A 20,285-nucleotide genomic window follows, 5' to 3' on the forward strand; every position below is an offset into this window, starting at 1 on the left:
CTTGTGGGCCAGCTGTGCCAGGCTCAAGGTGTTGAACACAGGCAGTGGGGAGGCAGCTGGAGGAAAAATGCACAGAAGGCAGCCTAGTTGCAGCCAAGACACTTCATCTTGCACCTCTACCCAATTCTTGAGGTTTTGGGCTTGGGGTACATCCAGCAATGCAGATCAACTCCACCCTGGCTTAGTCTTATCAATAGGGCAATTAAGAAGCCATAAGCGGGCAGGGAAGCTCAAGCTCCAAACACTCCTCCCCCATGGACTGCTCTGAGAGCCTTGCTGTCTAAGCTTCCAAGGGCAAAAGCTGCAACCACTATAGGTTACAACCTTGATAACAGGATGGGAAGCACCACTCCTTTTCAGCTGCTGCTGCCAGCTGAGGAAGACCTGACATCAAGCTCATCAATATCTTCAGCCTAACCTGATCAATCAACAGAGCAGAGAAGAAGCTCCTTCAGGACAGAATAGCCCAAACCCACAGATCGAGCAGATAATGAGAGGAGCAAGATTCAGGCACTGACAGGAGGGAAAGAAGGAAAGAATATGATCAAACAACAGAAAAAGAAATTACAATCAACAGCTTCTATCCAGGTAATGAACAAAGAGCAAATGGAAAAGAGGAGGACCAAGGAACACCAAACAAAAACACAGAAACTCCAGCAAATTGGACATAGGCTTTGTAAGAACTTGAAATACACTTCAAAAAACAATTAAGAGAGGCAGAAGACAACTGGAAAAAGAACTTAAAAAGCAAAATAAGTCATTTGGAAACAGAGGCACATGAATTAAAACAAGAAAATAGTGTCTTAAAAGCCAAAATTAGTTGAAAATGAGGCACAGAATATGAAAGATGAGGCAAGGAGGTGAAAGATAAGGCAAAGAAAATGAAAGATCACCTACAAAGAAAATCAGACCAGAAGGAGAAGGATGACCAAAAAGCCAGGGATGAAATTCAGTCTTTAAAAATTAGAAGAAAATGGCTTCACAAGGCAGCAAGAATCTAATAAACAAAATCAAAAGAATGAAAAATGTGAGGAAAATATGAAACACCTCGTTCACAAAACTCAGACCTGGAAAACATATCCAGGAGAGACAATTTAAGATTATTGGACTACTGGAAGATCATGATAAAAGAAAAAGTCTGGACATCATTCTACAGGAAATTATCCAAGAAAACTGCCCCGACATTCTCAAGCAAGAGGGAAAAGTGGAGATTGAAAGAATTCACAGATCACCTCCTTTATTTAATCCTGAATTGACAACGCTCAGGAATGTTATAGCCAAATTCAAGAACTACCAGATCAAGGAAAAAATATTACAAGTTGCTAAGAAGAAGTCATTCAGATACCATGGAACCACAGTTAGGATATCAAAGGATCTGGCTGCATCTATGCTGAAGGAGTGGAAGGCATGAAATATTATATTCCAGAAAGTAAGGGAACTGGGTATACAACCAAGAATCAACTACCCAGGAAATCTGACTATATTCTTGCAGGGGAAAGTATGGTAATTTAGGAAGACTCATTGGAGGAGAGACAGATTCAAGATAGGGGCACCAATTGGAAGGCTATTGCAGTAGTCCAGATGAGAGGGGATGAGGGTTTGGACCAGGCTGGTGGAGAGAAGGGGGCATTATGAAGAAAGGGAGGTAAAATCTGAACAAAAGATTCAATATGTGGAAAGAAGATTTAAGGATGACAGTAAGTTAAGTTCCATTTTGGACATGTTGAGTTTATGTTCAATAGGCATTTGGTGATGTAAGACTGAAGATTGGGAGAGAAGTTAGAGTAGAATAAATAGATTTCAGAATCATCTGCCCAAAGAAGAAAATTGAATCCATAGGAGCTGAGGACACACACTTGAAGGACTATATGTAGCCTGGATAAAAATCCAGCAAAGGAAATTGAGGACTAGCTAGAGAGGTAGGAGGAAGACCATGACCTAGAACAGGGTTATAAAAACTTGGAGAGAAGAGAATATTAAGGAGGAAAGAGGGATTAGCAACCTCAGAAGCCACAGAAAGGTTGAAGAGGAGGGTAGGGAAGAAGTCATTGCATTTGGCAGCCAGAAGATAACTTTGGAGAGGGCACTTTCCAGGGAGATTATAAGGATAGAAGCCAGCCTGCAGATTCAGGCAAGGAGTTAAGAGGAAGAAATGAAATGATCTTATTAGCAGAATTGTTGTGAGATAACTTCTTGCTTGTGCACACTATTGAGTTGAGATCTGAGTCTCCAACTCTGTTCCTTTGTGGTATGGAGGACTCCCAGGTCTTTCTGCATTTTCTACCACAGCCTCCTAAGGTACTCTAGGCCTTTCCCTGCCTTATGCCCATGTCCTCTGTGCAATCAGTTATCTCACATTATTAAGGTGCCATGTGCCAGATACTGGCATTGGACCTAGAACAGCAGAGAATTCCTAACATATGAAGATCCCAAGATCCCAAGAATCTACCCAAACCATACCCTCTGTCCTGCTGCTGGACTTTCCTTTATGCCTTGTCTCTCTCCCCACTGGAGTCTGAGCTTCATGAAGGCAGGGGCCATTTTGTTTTTTCTCTTTGTATTCCCAGGATTTAGTACATGGCCTAGAATAAGTGCTCAATGAATGCTTTTTCATTCATTTCTTGGGAGCAAGGTTTATTTAATTTTTTATCCCCAGAAGTTAGCATGGTGCCTGGCATGTAGTAGGTGCTTAGTAAATATTGACTGATTGTGCCAAAGGAAGATTTATCTAATTTTATAAAGAATGGATTATTGAGGGTCAGAGATGGAAGCAGAAAAAACTGAAAGGAAGATATTGCATTAGTCCAGGGGGATGATAATAAATGTCTCAATTAGGGTAGCAACAAAAAGAGTGGAGTGGAGAAATGAGTGCATGAGGTGTTGAGGTGCAATTGACTGAATGATGTGACAGGTTGGGGATCAGAGGGAAGGGAGAAGAAGGAGCTGAAGGGAACCCGGGATGTCTTCCAGAGGAGAGAGGAAAAGAGGGGCTGCTAGCCAGTGTCAAGAGTCAAAGAAAGAGCTGATTTGGGGAGAAAAGTAACTAGCTTTGCTTTGAACATTGAGTTGGAGATACTGCTGGGATATCCAGGGGGAGAATCATCTATGCAGGGGTGACCCTGTTCTCACAGAGTTCATACTATGCACATAGCTGGAGAGAAGAAATGTACCCAGATAAAGAGATCACAGCTAGGCGATGACAAGTCTGTGTAGAGTCAAGCATGAAGCAAAACCACTTCCTCTTGGGAATCAGGTAAGGCTTCTTGGAAGAGGTGACCCACTTCTGGCCTTAAGGGATGAATATTAGAGCAACTGTGCGATAATGCCTTTGGAATGCCCCGGTCTGGAATTCTTTGGAGAAGAGGCAGTACTTGGGCAAAAAGCAGTGAAAATGAGTGGAGAAAGCAGAAGTGGAGTGCTCCAGTAGTGGGAGGGGGCCAGGAGCAAGAACCAGCCATGATTAGCAATGCCTTTGCCCCTCTGGCTGTTCTGGCATTCATGTGCTAAGGATTTCCAAAGCAGACATTAAAAGAATTGTGTTGCCTTTCTAACGTTAGTCACCATGAATTCAAGGCTCGAGTTCAAAGAGCTGGGAGGCCTGATCAAAAATGGGAACCATCTGGGAGGCGGAACCTTGTGGTGTCCAGCATGGAGCTGTCATTACCAGCAAGGTCAGGCCCCCCCCTCCAGACTCAGCTTCCTCATTTATCAAATGGGAATAGCCATACATGGAGCACCTGCCTGACTAGTTTGCTGTGAAGCTGCAACCAATCCAGTGTGTGTACATGACTTCCACTTTCCAATATGTTCCTCTTATCACCGTGGTCTGTGCGGCTCCCATGTCTAGAGGGCCCAGGAGGATAGAATAATCTCCTTTACACCCCACTATATTGATGGTGACGCTCAGACTGTTCGAGTTGGGGGGATTTTTGTGGTGCCCTGCTAGGCAGCTTTGGGCTCCTCAGGCCGGGTCGGCCCAGCCCACACCGGGCTGGCTGTTCCCCTCTGTAGACGTTTCAGCAGCATCACCCCACAATAGCGGGCAGCTCTCCTTTTGGGCAGCTTCCCTCGAGCTGGCAGATTAGGTCTTCCTGGCTTCTGAAGAATTACCTCTTCTGATCGTTCCATTGCCCTCGGAAGAAGGTAGACTGTGAGGAGCGATGGCCAGAGGGCAGGCCTTGGACTTAGGAAGACGGAGGTTCAAGTCCTGCCTCTCCCAGAGGGGGACCCTGGCCAGGTCACTTCCCTTCTGTTTGTCCCAGATGACTCACTAAGATTTGACTCTAAGTTGCACAACAGTGAAGTAGCTCCCATAAAATCTCAGGCGTAGGCTGAGAAATCCATGGGGAAGGGAAGGCTAGAGAGGAAGAAATAAGGGATGAAGAGGGCAGGGTCCAAGGTGACCAATAGCTCAGGGGTCTGGAGTCATCAAGCGCACTTTCTATTGCACGCTAACCAGATAAAGCCTCCGAGGCACCATCTTGTTCTGTTTCGGCAGGGCCTTCCTGCTTAGGGTCCTGGGTGACAATCAGATGGCAAAGTTCCAGGGCCACAGTCTTTGGGAGTAGAGAAATCTTTGTATTGACTCTGTTCCATTGCCCAAGTGCCTACTGGGTAGACATTTTTTACATTAATTTTGATTTAGTGTTTTTATTTCAAAAAGCAAACAGGGAACAAACCGTATATTATCACAGCAGGTTTTTCGGAAGCTAGTGGCAACCTCAGAATAGAGGACAATGAAATCATGGTGGAGGGAAATTGCCCTAATATATATTGGTGACTTTATATCCTAGCAGCCTATTACAGATAGCTAACTTGGATAGTAATAATAATAATAACAATAACAATAATAATGATAATCCGTGTGCCTATTACTTTAATGTTTCTGTAGCACTCTGTATTTATTATCTCATGTTATCCTCTCGGCTTGAGAAATAGGTACTACATACATTCCTATCCCCATTTTACAGATGGGGGACATGAAGCTTAGAGAGTTGAATTGACTTGCCTTGGGTCACATAACTAGTAAGGAGTAGAGCCAGATGAATTCAACTTATGACATGCTGCTTTTGAATTGGGGACTTGAAGCCGGATCTGTTTTCTCCACGTTTGTTTCTCTTTTTCCTGTTTCTGAGCCCACTGGGCGTAGGGCATTCTCAGCAGCCTCCTGCATATGGCTCTGCATTTCCCTGGTGAGGGGAATGTGTCCCCATGTCGGGGTCCCAGGGCAGGGTCTCTTGCCTCAAGTGGCAGAAGAAGAGGCACACAGGAGGATGACTTCTGCTTTCTTCTCGAAGAGAGCTGATGAACGCTGACGTGGAAGGTTCAAGGCTCTGCGATCTTGTAAAAAAGCCGGACACATTGCCATCCACAGCCTCGAGGCACCTCTCCCATCCCTACACAGATCTCATGCTTGTCCGCAGCTTCTCAAACGCGCCTTTCATTGGCTCAACAGTGACCTGTCTACCACCATTTCTTTTAGTCCCCCAAGAAGGATATTGTCCAGGCCTGATAACCTGAGCTCGCCAAAGCTAGCTCACTCACTCCTCTGTTGTTCCCCCCGCCCCATTTGGTGTTTCATCTCCTGGTTAGCTATTTCTGTACTGTCCTTTACAATCCCGAGAAACAAAAAGAAAGCCGAGTAGTTCTGTCTTCTCCCCACCACCCACTATTACCTCCCCACCCCAAGTAGGAGTCATCCTTAGAGCCTTCTCCTTTCTCCTATGCTATTTAACCTCCTTCTCCTTGTCCTAAAGATTCTTTATCAACCTCAGCTATTCTGGGCATTACCAGAATGATGAGCACTTGGGACAATTCTTTCAGGAGTCGTCAGTGATTTTGCATTCAACCTCTACAAGCAGCCCTTCCTTCCACCCTCCTGGATTCACCCCTGTCTCTTCCCATCCCTCAGGGCCCACATCCAGGCTGTGGAGGAAGGAGGCTGAGTCTCCTTCCTCAGCGTCTCATATCTACCCCTTCTCTGTATTTCCACTGGCACCTGGTTCAGGTCATCACCTTTCCCCAAATATTCTAGTAGCTTCTTAACTGATTTCTCTGATTCTGTGCAGGTAATTGCAATTTATCCTTCATCTAGCTGTCAAAATAATCTTCCTAAGACACAGGCCTGACTAGGTTACTTCTCTGGTGTAAAATGTTCAATGACGTCCCTCTTCTTCGAAAACTGAATGCAGGTTATTTATCTTCCTGGTTAAAAGTCCTCCACAATCTGGCTCGGGCGGACCCTTACAGCACCTTTCCATAGGACTTGTCTTCATGTACTACCTCCATGCCTTCACACAAATCATTCCACCTACCCAGAATTCATTCTTGCCCAATATATGCTTATTCCAAACACTGTTTTCCCCCAAGGCTTGGCTCTAACATGAAGCCTTGTTCAATCCCTCAGTCACCCCACATGATCTTACTCTTGATCTTCAGGATTTTTTCCATCTCTCTACCTGACATCATCATTCCTGCTGTTAATCACTGCCTTGCATTAGATGATTTTAAGTGTTTGAAAACTGCCATCATTCTGGTATTTGAAGTATGGAGGGACAAGCCTAACCTCTCAGGCCTGAGCAAAATGTGGTCCCATAAATACAAATCCTAGGGTCTCAAAGGATTCAACTGTCGATGCTAAACCCCTCTAGTAGAAAGGAAGCTTTAAAAAAATAATTTATTTACTTATTTAGAATATTTTTACATGGTTACACTCCTCTTCTCTCCCCCCTCCTGGAGCTGACAAGCAATTCCACTGGTTTATACATGTGTCATTGTTCAAAACCCATTCATACATTATTCATATTTGCAGTAGTGATCTTTTAATGCCAAAACCCCAATCATATCCCCATCGAACCACATGATCAATCCTCCGTTTTTCTTCTGTGTTTCTGCTCCCACAGTTCTTTCTCTGGGTGTGGATAGCTTCTTTCTCCTAAATTCCTCTGGATTGTCCTGGATCACTGCATTGATGCTAGCAGAGAAGTCCATTACATTTGATTGTGCCACAATGTGTCCGTCTCTGTGTACAATGTTCTCCTGGTTCTGCTCCTTTCACTCTGCATCAATTCCTGAAGATCGTTCCAGTTCACAAAGAATTCCTCCAGTTCATTATTCCTTTCAGCACAATAGTATTTCATCACCAACATATACCACAATATGTTCAGCCATTCCTCAATTGAAGGGCATCCCCCCATTTTCCAATTTTTGGCTACCACAAAGAGTGCAGCTATGAATATTCTTGTACAAGTCTTTTTCCTTATTATCTCTTTGGGGTATAAACCCAGAAGTGGTATGGCTCATTCAAAAGGCAGGCAGTCTTTTAAAGTCCTTTGGGCATAATTCCAAATTGCCCTCCAGAATGGTTGGATCAATTCACAACTCCACCCAATTTTGCCACATCCTCTCCAACATTTATTATTTTCCTTTGCTGTCATATTGGCCAGCTTGCTAGGTTGAGGTGGTTCCTCAGAGTTATTTTGTTTTGCATTTCTCTAATTATGAGAGATTTAGAACACTTTTTTATGTGCTTAATGATGTTTTTTATTTCTTTATCTGAAAACTGTCTATTCATGTCATTTGCAGAATGGAAGCTTTTTAAGTCCAGGAGCCACTTAGTACTTCTCTTTAGTTTAGCATCATGAATTACACAAAGAAGATGCTTGATAAAAACTTACAAAATTAGATTTTGATGGAGAGGGAGAAGGAAAAGGAAGGAAGAAAAAAGGAAGAAGTAGAGAAGGAAGAAAAATAGGAATCCACTTGACTCTTCTTGTCCCATCTCCTCATGTCTATACTTTGCCTCCACCCTTAAAGTTCTCTGTTCTTTCTTCCCTTCGAATTCCTCCCTCCTTCAAGATTCAGCTCAAGACCCTTCCTTGCTCCCTCCAACTGTTTGGCTTCCTTCCCTCTCCAAGGTTATCTTGTATTTGTTTTATGTGTTTTGTCTCTGTATACACATGTGTGTATATATATATATACATATATATATACATAAACATATGTATATATTTGAATTTGACCTTCAATAATTAGAAAGTAAACTTCTTGAGGTCAGAGACTTTTACTTTTGACTTTGTTTTTCCAAGGCCTGATACATAACTGGAGATTAATACATTTTGTTGATTGAGAGAATGATAATTAGATTGACTTACTGATATAGTGATTGATTCATAGGGTGGTATGATAAAAAGACAAATAGAGCAGAGATAGGAATGTTTGGAGAGATGCCCCGAATAAGCAACACGTCCTTGAAGATTTTCTAGGAATCCCCTTTTGCTACCATCACATCATCTCAATCATAAATCCTCCAAAGGACATGATGTCACACGTTCCTCATCTGTCTTTTCACGAAGAAAGCAAAAGCCATCCATCTGTGTGTCCTGCCTGCCTCTTTCCCTGCCACATGAGGAGGGACTGATAGACAGGAAGGTATGCCTTGGGACCCAGCCAGGGAAATGCAGTTCTAGGAGCAGCAGGGGACATGCAGGACACAGCTTAAGTATGCCCAGGTGTAGCAAGCCCTTTATAAACTGGCTCCTTCCTACTTTTCCAGTCTTCTCAGACCTCACCCTCTTCCACAATACTCTGTGACCCATTGAGACCAGATTCCTTGCTCATCTTGGTACAAAATACTCCATCTCCCATCTGTGGGTATTCTCTGGCTGTCGCTCATGCCTAGAAGGCGCTGGCTCTTCATCTCTGCCTCCTGGCTAGCTTCCCAGGCTTCTTTCAAATCCCAGCTAAAATCCCACCTTCTACAGGAAACATTTCCTGATCTCCCAGCCCTAGTGCTTTCTCTCTGATGATTATCTCCAATGAACCTTTCTATATCTTGTTTGTACACAGTTGTTTTCATGTTTTCTTCCCCATTACCCTTGGAGCTCTCCAAGAGCACAGACTACCTTTGCTTTTTTCTTTGCTTTTCTTTGCATTATTTCTAGAACCAGCATAGTGCCTGGCACATAGTAGAAGCTTCAGAAATGCTTGCTTACTGACTCTCTTAAGTGCAGCCTTCTGCATTGTACTGTCTCCATTGCAAGCAAGTTTTTCTTTTGCATTGTTTTTCTGCTAAAGCAGGAGCATCTGCTTGAGAGAGCGTGCCTAGGGTCTTCACCTGCTGATGGCCTTGTGGGAGGAGCAGCAGGAACCCTGAATTCTCTGATCTCTGCTTTGGGCCTTAGGTAAGGTAGAAGAGAGAGGGGGTATTCTGGGCACTCATGTTCCTGCCCTTGTGTAATTTCTGCTCAGTTTTTGCTGATCATTTTAAATAGGTCTCTATATAGACCTATTATAGTCCTTTAAGCATCTGTAGTCTGTGGTTAAATTTACCTTTATTTTGTTCAGGCAATTCTGGAGACTTGATTTCTTCAAACAGTGTTCCCAGGAGGCCTGGCCCTTTTTAAGCTGGGAAGAGTTCACTTCCCTTGGTGGCCTCTCCTTGTCATCTTACACCTTACATAGATGCCCCCACAGGCCCGGTCTTCATGAAGCTTCTTTCTTTCCTCCCAGATGTTGTACCGAAGGGTTAGATACAGGCCATTTCACTACTCTCCCAGACAAGAGCTGAATAGACCGAGTATTGAGTCCAGGCTTCCTTGTCCAGGCTAGTTCTCCTGCCCTGGGGTAGACTCAAACTTAGGAGGCCCCTTCTAGGTAATCCGAGACCCAGGCCCTAAAAGACAGGGCTTGAAGGAGCTACACTCGTATACACTGTTGGCATGCTGGGGCAGGGTCTTCCTTTTTGTGGTCAAAGTGGCCCTTTTCTCATCTTCCCTTCTTAGAGGGCCCCTCCCCCCGTTTGTCTTGGTAAGCTGGGACAGGGCATTGGTGTGATTCGTTCTTGGATCTTCCTATCAGGATTCAGTTTGGTGCATTTTCTACATTTCCTTAGAGGGGGTCAGCTCAGAATGGTGTGTGCTGGACTTCTCTTCCTACTGCACCTTGTCGACTCTGCCTCTTGTTGGGTATTTAATGCTGTCCCCTTCATACTCTCCAGCCCTTTTCCCTTGCGTCCCCCCGTGTACCGATGGTCCAGCGGTCATGATCTGTCTGCTCTCCTTCACACCTGATGTTCCCTCTTCCGTTTCTATTGTCTTTGCCTTGGCTGACTCCCATAGAAGAAACACTCCATCTTCCCACCTGTGACTCCAACCGTCTTCCTTCAAACAAACCAAACTCATGCTGGAAGCCTTTCCATGTACCACCTCCCATCTAAGGTTACTTTGTGTCAGCTCTATCGTTGTCTTTTACACGCTTATCTCCCTCGTTTGTGTGTATTTGTATGTCTATACAAATAAACGTGCACGGTTTCCTCTCCTGGTAGAGTGCCGTTTCTGTGAGGGCAGCAATTGTTTTCATTTCTGTTTTTGTATCCTTAGTTCTTAGCTCAGTGCCTGACACAGTCAGTGCTTTGCAGTAACTGGTCATTGGCTCATTGATTGAAGCACAGTAGATGAAACTATTATTTCCAAAGGTGTTTGAAGCTGTCATGGAGGAGGCCCATTGCAGAAACCAAACCAAAGTGGGGTTCTCCCTACCCAAGAGGAGAGCTTCCAGGTACCCTGGCTGGAGGGTTGCGTTGTGCTGATTGCAGCAAGCCCGAGAACGTAGCCGACAGAGCTTCTAAACAAGACCCGCATCTCTCCGATAGTTTAGCCTAACCATTCCTGCACAGGCAAACGTCAGACTTGTGAGGAACGTTCATTGTCCAAGAGAACATTGGTGGAAGCCCTGTAGAGCTAAGGCTTGGGCTGCACCGTGACTAGACTATGAACTGGGCACTCATTTGAATGGGAGGAGGGAAGGGAACTGGGTCATGTTTGGGAAACCGTCCAGTGCTTTGAATGACCTGAACGTCGTCATAAAACAGAGACCCGTCACTTCATTGACATCATTTTGCATTCTCATGTGACAGTTTCTCAAGAATTAAAGTGGCCATAGACTTCCCAGAGTACAACTGAGAGGTACTCGTCCGCTATGAGTGGCTGGAATATATTACTCATGAACAATTGTCCTTAAGAAAGGGCACAGGGAAGGCATCAGAGACTTGCATAGTCATGGGGTGAGATTGTGCCAGCCTCTCTGCTCCATTGGTGCCGTGCTGGGGTCCCATGACCAGCTTCAGCGCATTGCCATGGACTTTAGACCCCCTATCATTTGCAAAGTCCTTTCACGTATACATTACCGCTCTGAAGTCTCAGAACAAGTCTGTGAGGTGGCGATGACAATTATTATTACATCTCTTTCACAGATGGAGAAAGTTAGGTTCAGGAAGAAGGAGTTTACTTCCCAGGCAGGTCTAGAATTTGACTGTCCCGATGCTTCAGTCTTTGATTCCCCCTCTCCCCCCCTCCCTCCCATCACTGTAATTGCTTCAAAAACATTCACCACTATGGGAAGAATTACTGAAAATAAATGCATCTTCCTTCATATCTCTAGTTTCTATTTTTTAATTTTTATTTAGAATATTTTTTTCATGGTTATATGATTCATGATCCCTTCCCTTTCTATCCCCCTCCCAAAGCTGACAAGCAATTCCATTGGGTTATACACGAATCATTTTTCAAAACTTATTTCCATGTTATTCATATTTGTAGTAGAGAGACCTTTTAACATCAAAACCCCAATCATATCCCCATTGAACTTCTCACAGTTCTTTCTCTGGATGTGGATAGCGTTCTTTCTCATAAGTCCCTCAAAATGTTCAGGATCACTGCATTGCTGCTAATAGAGAAGTCAGTTACATTTGATTGTACCACAGTGTACAATCTGAGTACAATGTTGTCCTGGTTCTGCTCCTTTCACTCTGCATCAATTCCTGGAGGTCTTTCCAGTTTACACGGAATTCTTCCAGTTCATTATTCCTTTGAGCACAATAGTATTCCATCACCATCAGACACCACAATTTGCTCAGTCATCCCCCATTTGAGGGACACCTCCTTATTTTCCAGTTTTTTTGCCACCACAAAGAGTGAGGCTATGAAAATTTTTGTACAAGCATTTTCTCTATTCTCTCTTTGGGGTTCAAACCCAGCAGTGGTGTGGCTGGATCAAAGGGAAGGCAGTCTTTTAAAGCCTTTGGGCATAATTCCAAATTGTCCTCCAGAATGGTTGAACCAGTTTACAATTTTACCAACGATGTATTAGTGTCTCAATGTTGTCACCCTCCAACATTTATCACAATCCATACTGGCCAGTCTGCTAGGTGTAAGGTGGTAATTCAGCATTGTTTTGATTTGCATTTCTCTAATCAGGAAGGATTTAGAACATTTTTTCATGTGCTTATTGATAGTTTTGATTTCTTCATGTGAAAACTGCTTATTCATGTCCCTTGACCATTTGTTAATTGGGAAATGGCTTGATTTTTTGTAAATTTGACTTAGTTTGTTATGTAATTGGGAAATTAGACCTATGCCAGAGAGTTTTGTTATTAAAATGTTTTCTCAGTTTGTTGCTTTCCTTCTAATTTTAGTTGCATTGGTTTTGTTTGTACAAAACCATTTTAGTTTAATATAATCAAAGTAATTCATTTTATATTTTGTAATGTTCTCTATCTCTTGCTTGCTCTTCCTTCCTTCCTACAAATCTGAAAGGTATAGTATTTTATGTTCACCTAATTTCTTTATGATTTCACTTTTTATATTTGTCATTTATCCATTTTGAATTAGTCTTGGTATAGAATATAAGATGTTGATCTAAACCTAATTTTTCCCATACTTTTTTCCAATTTTCCCAGCAGTTTTTGTCAAATAGTGAGTTCTTGTCCCAAAAGCTAGTATCTCATATCTCTAGTTTTTATAATGGAATCCATATTGTCTGTTTGGGAGATGGAAGAAGAGAAACTGTATCTGTTCTACCTGGTATGAATTTTTAATTAATTCTTATTTTCTTTTTCCCATCAAGGCAGTGACTGGCATGCCCATCGTTCTCATGCCTGCGATTTGTTGTAGTTCTCTGTTATTATTGGATTGTACTAACATTGAAACACACCTTATTGGAAATAAAATTAGAAATGCTCTAGGATTTTGTGCATTGGGGACACAGAACCACATTGAGAGTGATGAATTGAAGAAAGTTATTAGTTCTTTCTTGATTTATTTCTGATTGTTAAAGCAGTGAGAGTGGATCCAAAGGAGAAGAAATATATGACCTTGTCCTTTTAGGGTTGAAGACATTCAAGTGTGAATTAGGAAGCCAGAAGGAAAGCACCAAGTGGTATCCATTTTGGATGATGCCATTTGAGCTTCTTTGAAATAGCTATAAGGATATCTGATATTTAGTCAAAGAGGAAAACTGTTTAGGAAAGAGCACAATAGACCATCACAAAATAGCACAGAATATCGGAGTGAAAGGGTCCTTAGAACAAGAACATGGACCCAGCAAGGCCACTGCAGGAATTGTGTTCAAAGAGATCAAAGGCAAACAAGAAAGACCCATGGGGAAAAACAATCAGAACAGCTGTTTTGGGGATGGTATAGACCTGGAGGCTAAGGCAATGCTTACCCACTGGAGAATAGTTAAATACTTGGGGTGTACAAAGGAAATAGAATGATCCTTTGCCTTAAGAAATGATCAAATGGATAGTTTCAGAAGAAACCAAGAAGGTCTCTGGGAACTGATGCAGGGTGAAGTGAACAGAACCATTTATATATACAGTGACAAGATACTCCTCTTATCTGTGGATATTCTCTGACATAAGAACTCTGATCAGTGCACTGATAAACCATGAGTCCAGAGAACTGAAGATGAATCACACTCTCTACCTGCTTCCACAGGATTGGTGAACTCAAAATGCAGAATGTGACATATAGTTTGGGACATGACCAGTATGGGAATTTATTTTACTGGGCCATTCTCATTTGTTATGAGGATTTTCCTTTCTTCTCTTAAAAATGTTTAATAGTGAGGGACAACAGGAAGGAAAGATAATAGATGTTTGTACAAATAATTTTTTGAGGCAGCTTGTTGACTCAGTGGATAGAGCACAGGATCTGGAGTCAGGAAGACCTGACTCAAATTGGGCCTCAGAATGTCCTAGCTGTGTGACCCTGGGCAAGTCACTTAACCTCTGTCTGCCTTAATCCACCTTTTTTTTTTTTAACTTTCCCTTCCATCTTATAACAGCTTTAAGAAGGACAAGGGCAAATGGGGTTAAGTGACTTGTCCAGGGTCACACAGCTAGGAAGTATCTGAGGTCAAATGAATCCAAGTCCTCCTGATTCCAGGCCTGGTGTTCTATCCACTGAGCCACCTGGCTGCCCACTCTAGTCTTTTCCAAGAAAACCCCACAGACAGCCTTGGCATGATATAGTCTACTACAGAGTCACAAAGAGTTGGACAATAAGGAGCTGGGAGAAGCCATGAAGATAAGCTGTTTTAATGCCATATTTTGTAGATAAAGAAACTCAAGCCCTAAAGAAGGCCATTGGCCTGCTTAAGGTTATCTAGCTAAGAAGTGGCAGAGTAGGGATCAGAATTTATTTATAGGATGCATTAATAGATTTTGTTCTAATCATCAAACTGGGATAACAATAGTTTATTCCTGGGAAGTGCAAAATATTTATTCTTTCTTTACTTAAAGAATTCATTATCTCTAAAGCTTAGCATTAGGAAATCAAAATAACAATTATGTTATTGTTGTGTAGACAGACAAAAGAACTACACTTTTGTTGTAAGAGTAAAACCCAGTGATCTTGTGAATTTCAGACTGATGAATTATTCAGCAGCTTTGGGTGTAAGCTGGATGTTGTGGTGATGTCATAGCCTACAAGGTTTGCTAATCTCCTAAATGCTCCTAATAAATTGAATCTATCTAGGCTCTTGGAGGTGTCTGAGCCAGTTTGTCCTGCATTCCATACATATAGATAAAATTATCAGCCATCATTAACCTTGAATGTCCTTAAGTAAATGCTTCTCATTAGCTCATTGCTGTCCCTGGTGGCTCTGATGGGCTCCATTTAGGGGAAGGTTTACATGAATGCCTTGACAGCTTTTCATGAGAGAACAAAGACTGATTTCACAATTAGATTTTATTGTCAGGGTGCCATGTCTTGGAGGAGCTGAAGAAGGTAAACCTCCCATCCTTAGCTTTTCCTCTAGGAAGAATAGTGTATGTTGTGAACTTGATCTCCATTCATTTAAGGTGTAGAGGGGACATTAAGGGAGGCAGTTCTTTTTCTTTTTTTTTTTAAACCCTCACCTTCCCTCAATACTGTGTATTGGCTCCAAGGCAGAAGAGTGGTCAGGGCTAGGCAATGGGGGTCAAGTGACTTGCCCAGGGTCACACAGCTGGGAAGTGTCTGAGGCCAGATTTGAACCTAGGACCTCCCGTCTCTAGGGCTGGCTCTCAATCCACTGAGCTACCCAGCTGCCCCCAAGGGAGGCAGTTCTTAGCATTTTATGGGTGCTTTCTGCATGGATACTGGAGGCCTGGCTGTGGCCCCAACAAAGAAAAACAGCCTAACAGTACTTGGCCCAGTGTCCTTGTCCATAGCAGAGGCAGCATTCTGTACCCAGAGGTCCCCATCTAACTGTGGAGGGGAAGAGAGCAGTGGATTTCCCTCTCTGGCCTCTGGGAACAGGGTGGGTCATGTTATTTTTTTTCATGATGGGTTCTTTATTTTTTTTTAGTAAAAAATTATTTAAAAATATTTTCTCATATTTACATGATTAATTTTCTTTTCCTCCCCCTTCCTTCCCCCCTACCAGAGCCGACAAGCAATTCCACTGGGTTATACAAATGTTATCACTTGATACCTATCTCCATATTATTCGTTTTTGCTATAGAGCCATCTTTTAAAGCCTATACTTAAATATACATGTAATAAGTGATGTCATATGTTTTCCTTTTGCATTTCTATTCCCTTAGTTCTTTCTCTCAATGTGTATGGCATTCTTTCCCATAAGACCTTTAGGAGTATCCTGGCTTGTTGTGTTGCTACTAGTATCAAAGTCCGTTACATTGGATTGTTCCACAGTGTTTTACTTTCTGTGTACAATGTTCTCCTGGTTCTGCTCCTCTCACTCTGTATCAGTTCATTGAAGTTCACATAGAAATCCTCCAGTTCATCATTCCTTTCAGCACAATAGTATTCCATTACCATCATATACCACAATTTGTTCAGCTATTCCCCAATTGAAGGGCATCCCAATTTTTGCCACCACAAAGAGTATGGCTGTAAATGTTTTTGTACAAGTCTTTTTTCCTTATTATCTCTTTGGGGGTACAAACCTAGTAGTGATATTTCTGAATCAAAGGGTATGCATTCTTTTAAGGCCCTTTGTGCATAGTTACAAATTGCTTTCTAGAATGGCTGGATTAATTCATAATTCCACCAGCAATGCATTAGTGTCCCAATTTTGCCACCACCCCTTCAACATTTATTCTTTTCCTTTACTGTCATTGGCAATCTTCTGGGTGTGAAGTGGTACTTCAGCATTGTTTTTTTTTTGTTTAAATTTTAAACATTATTTTATTTGGTCATTTCCAAACATTATTCACTGGAAACAAAGATCATTTTCTTTTCCTCCCCTCCCCCCTCCCACCACCTTTCCCTCTCCCATAGCCGACACATGATTCCACTGGTTATCACATGTGTTCTTGACTCGAACCCATTTCCCTGTTGTTGGAATTTGCATTAGAGTGTTCATTTAGAGTCTCTCCTCAGTCATATCCCCTCCAACCCTGTAGTCAAGCAGTTGCTTTTCTTTGGTGTTTTTACTCCCACAGTTTATCCTCTGCTTGTGGATAGTATTTTTTAGATCCCTGCAGAATGTTCAGGGACATTGCTTTGCCACTAATGGAGAAGTCCATCACCTTCGATTGTACCACAATGTATCAGTCTCTGTGTACAATGTTTTCCTGGTTCTGCTCCTTTTCAGCATTGTTTTGATTTGCATTCCTCTTAATTATGAGAGATTTAGAACGTTTTTTCACATGCTTATTGATGGTTTTGATTTTTTCATCTGAAAACTGCTTTTTTGTGTCCCTTGTCCATTTATAATTTGGGGAATGGCTTGCTTTTTTCTACAATTGATTTAGCTCCTTATAAATTTGAGTAATTAGATCTTTGTTGGAGATTTTTGTTATAAAGATTTTTTCCCCAATTTGTTGCTTCCCTTCTATGTTTGATTACATTGGTTTTGTTTGTGCAAAATCATTTTTAATTTAATGTAATCAAAATTATTTATTTTACATTTTATAATATTTTCTAACTTTTGCTTGGTCTTAAAATCTTTCCTTTCCCATAGATCTGACAGGTATACTATTCTATGTTCACCTAATTTACTTATAGTTTCCTTCTTTATATTTAAGTCATTCATCCATTCTGAGTTTATTTTGGTATAGGATGTGAGTTGTTGATCTAAACCTAATCTCTCCCATACTGTTTTCTAATTTTTCCCAGCAGTCTTTGTCAAATAGTGGATTTTTGACCCAAAAGCTGGGATCTTTGGGCTTATCATAGACTGTCTTACTGAGGTCACTTATCCCAAGTCTATTCCACTGATCTTCCCTTCTGTCTCTTAGCTAGTACCACATTGTTTTGATGATCATTGCTTTATAGTATAGTTTGAGATCTGGGACTGCAAATCCTCCTTCCTTTGCATTTTTTTTTCATGATTTCCCTGGATATCCTTGATCTTTTGTACTTCCAAATGAACTTTGTTTTGTTTTTTTCTAATTCTATAAAAAGTGTTTTGGTAGTTCGATATTGTAGCACTAAATAAGTAAATTAATTTAGGTAGAATCATTATTTTTTTATATTAGCCCATTCTTCCTAAGAGCAATTGATGTTTTCCCAATCATTTAGATCTAATTTTATTTGTGTGAAGTGATTTGTAGTTATGTTTGTATAATTCCTGATTTTGTCTTGCCAATTAAGTTCCCAGGTATTTTATATTGTATAGAGTGATTTTAAGTAGAGTTTCTCTTTCTAACTCTTGCTGCCGGGTTTTATTATAAACATATAGGAATACTGATGATGTATGTGGATCAATTTTGTACCCTGCAACTGTGCTAAAATTATTGTGTATTTCTACTAACTTTTTAATTGATTTTCTTGGATTCTCTAGGTATACCATCATATCATCTGCAAAGAGTGATAGTTTAGTTTCCTCGCTGTCTACTTTGATCCCTTCAATTTCTTTTTCTTCTCTAATTTCTACTGCTAGCATTTCTAGTACAATATTAAACAGAATTGGTGATAATGGGCATCCCTGCTTCATTCCTGACCTTCATCTAACTTATCCCCATTACAGATGATACTTACTGATGGTTTTTTTAGTTTTATTTTTTTTATTTTGAGAAAATTGTATTTGATTAATTTAGAATATTTTTCCATAGTTACAAGATTCATATTATTTCTCTCCCCTCCCTCTACCCCCCTCCCGTAGCTGACACCCAATTCCACTGGGTTTTACATGTGTCATTGATCAAGACCTATTTCCATATTATTGATATTTGCACTAGGGTAATCATTTAGAATCTATATCCCCAATCGTATCCCCATTGTCCCATGTGATCAAGGAGTTGTTTTTCTTCTGTGTTTCTAGTCCCACAGTTCTTCCTCTGAATGTGGATAGCATCTTTCTAATAAATCCCTCAGATTTGTTCTGGGTCATTGCATTACTGCTAGTAGAGAAGTCCATTACATTGGATTGTACCACAGTGTATCAGTCTCTGTGTAAAATGTTCTCCTGGTTCTGCTCCTTTCATTCTGCATCAATTCCTGGAGATCGTTCCAGTTCACATGTAATTCCTCCAGTTCATTGTTCCTTTGAGCACAATAGTATTCCATCACCAACAGATACCACAATGTGTTCAGACATTCCCCAATTGTAGGGCATCCCCTTATTTTCCAATTTTTTGCCACCACAAAGAGCACAGCTATGAATATTCTTGTACAAGTCTTTTTCCTTATTATCTCTTTGGGGTACAAACCTAGTAGTGCTATGACTGGATCAAAAGGCAGACAACTTTTTAGCACACTTTGGGCATAGTTCCAAATTGCCCTCCAGAATGGTTGGACCAATTCACAACTCCACCAGCAATGAATTAATGTCTCAATTTTGCCACATCCCTTCTAATATTTATTACTTTCCTTTGCTGTCATGTTTTGCTGATGGTTTTAAAGAAATACTGTTTATTATTTTGAGGAGAGGCCCTTTTATTCCTATATTTTCTAATGTTTTCAATAGAAATGAGTTGTATTGTGTCAAAGACTTTTTCCACATCTCTTGAGATAATTGTGTGATTTCTATTAGTTTGGTTGTTGATATGGTCAGTTATGCTAATGGTTTTCCTAATATTAAACCATCCTTGCATTCCTAGTGTAAATCCGACCTGGTCATAATGAATAATCTTTGTGATAACTTGCTGTAGCCTTTTAGCCAGTATTTTATTCATTATTTTTGCATCTATGTTCATTAAGGATATTGGTCTATAGTTTTCCTTCTCTGTTTTTGGTCTTCCTGGTTTGGGAATCAGTACCATATTTGTACCATAAAAAGAATTTGGTAAGACTCCTTCTTTGCCTAATTTGACAAATAGTTTGTGGAGTATTGAGGATTAATTGATCTTTAAATGTTTGATAGAATTCATTTGTGAATCCATCTGGCCCCATCTGGTGATTTTTTTCTTAGGGAGCTCCTTGTTGGCTTCTGTCATTTCTTTTTCTGATGCGAGATTATTCAAGTATTTTATTTCCTCTTCTGAATCTAGGCATTTTATATTTTTGTAATTATTTATCCATTTCACCTAGATTATCATATTTATTGTTATATAATTGGGCAGAATAGCTCTTAATAATTGCCTTAATTTCCTCTTCATTAGAGGTGAGATCATCCTTTTCATTCATAATACTGTTAATTTGGTTCTCTTCTTTCTTTTTCTTAATTAGATTAATCGATACAGTGGTATCTTGACACATGAGTTTAATACATCCCATGGCCAAGCTCATAAGTTAATTTGCTCATGTGTCAAATTGAATTTCCCTATTTAAATAAATGGAAATGCAATTAATCTGGTGTGGCCCCAAAAAACACACTAATTTTTTGTTTGATAGACTTTTAAAAATAAAAATGTACTTTATAAATAACAAATAAATATGTTTATAGATAAGAAAGAATATCTGGGAGAAGTTATAGCCAGTTAAATACCAATAACATGATTTCGCCAATGTGGAGACACAGGAGTGATTATAGGGAATTTTGGGAAATACTAACAATTTCTGGGGAATGAAGTCAAAGGTTCAAATCTCCATTTATGCAATATGCAACTTTAATGC

At 40.9% G+C, this 20,285-nt stretch overlaps 1 protein-coding gene across 1 annotated transcript in view; it reads left to right on the forward strand.

Annotated features, from left to right (window-relative positions):
* AGBL4 (AGBL carboxypeptidase 4) overlaps nt 1–20,285 on the forward strand; it is an 867,059-nt gene that overhangs the window by 121,612 nt on the left and 725,162 nt on the right.

Source organism: Monodelphis domestica, chromosome 2, assembly GCF_027887165.1.
Source record: "Monodelphis domestica isolate mMonDom1 chromosome 2, mMonDom1.pri, whole genome shotgun sequence".
Lineage (NCBI taxonomy): Eukaryota > Metazoa > Chordata > Mammalia > Didelphimorphia > Didelphidae > Monodelphis > Monodelphis domestica.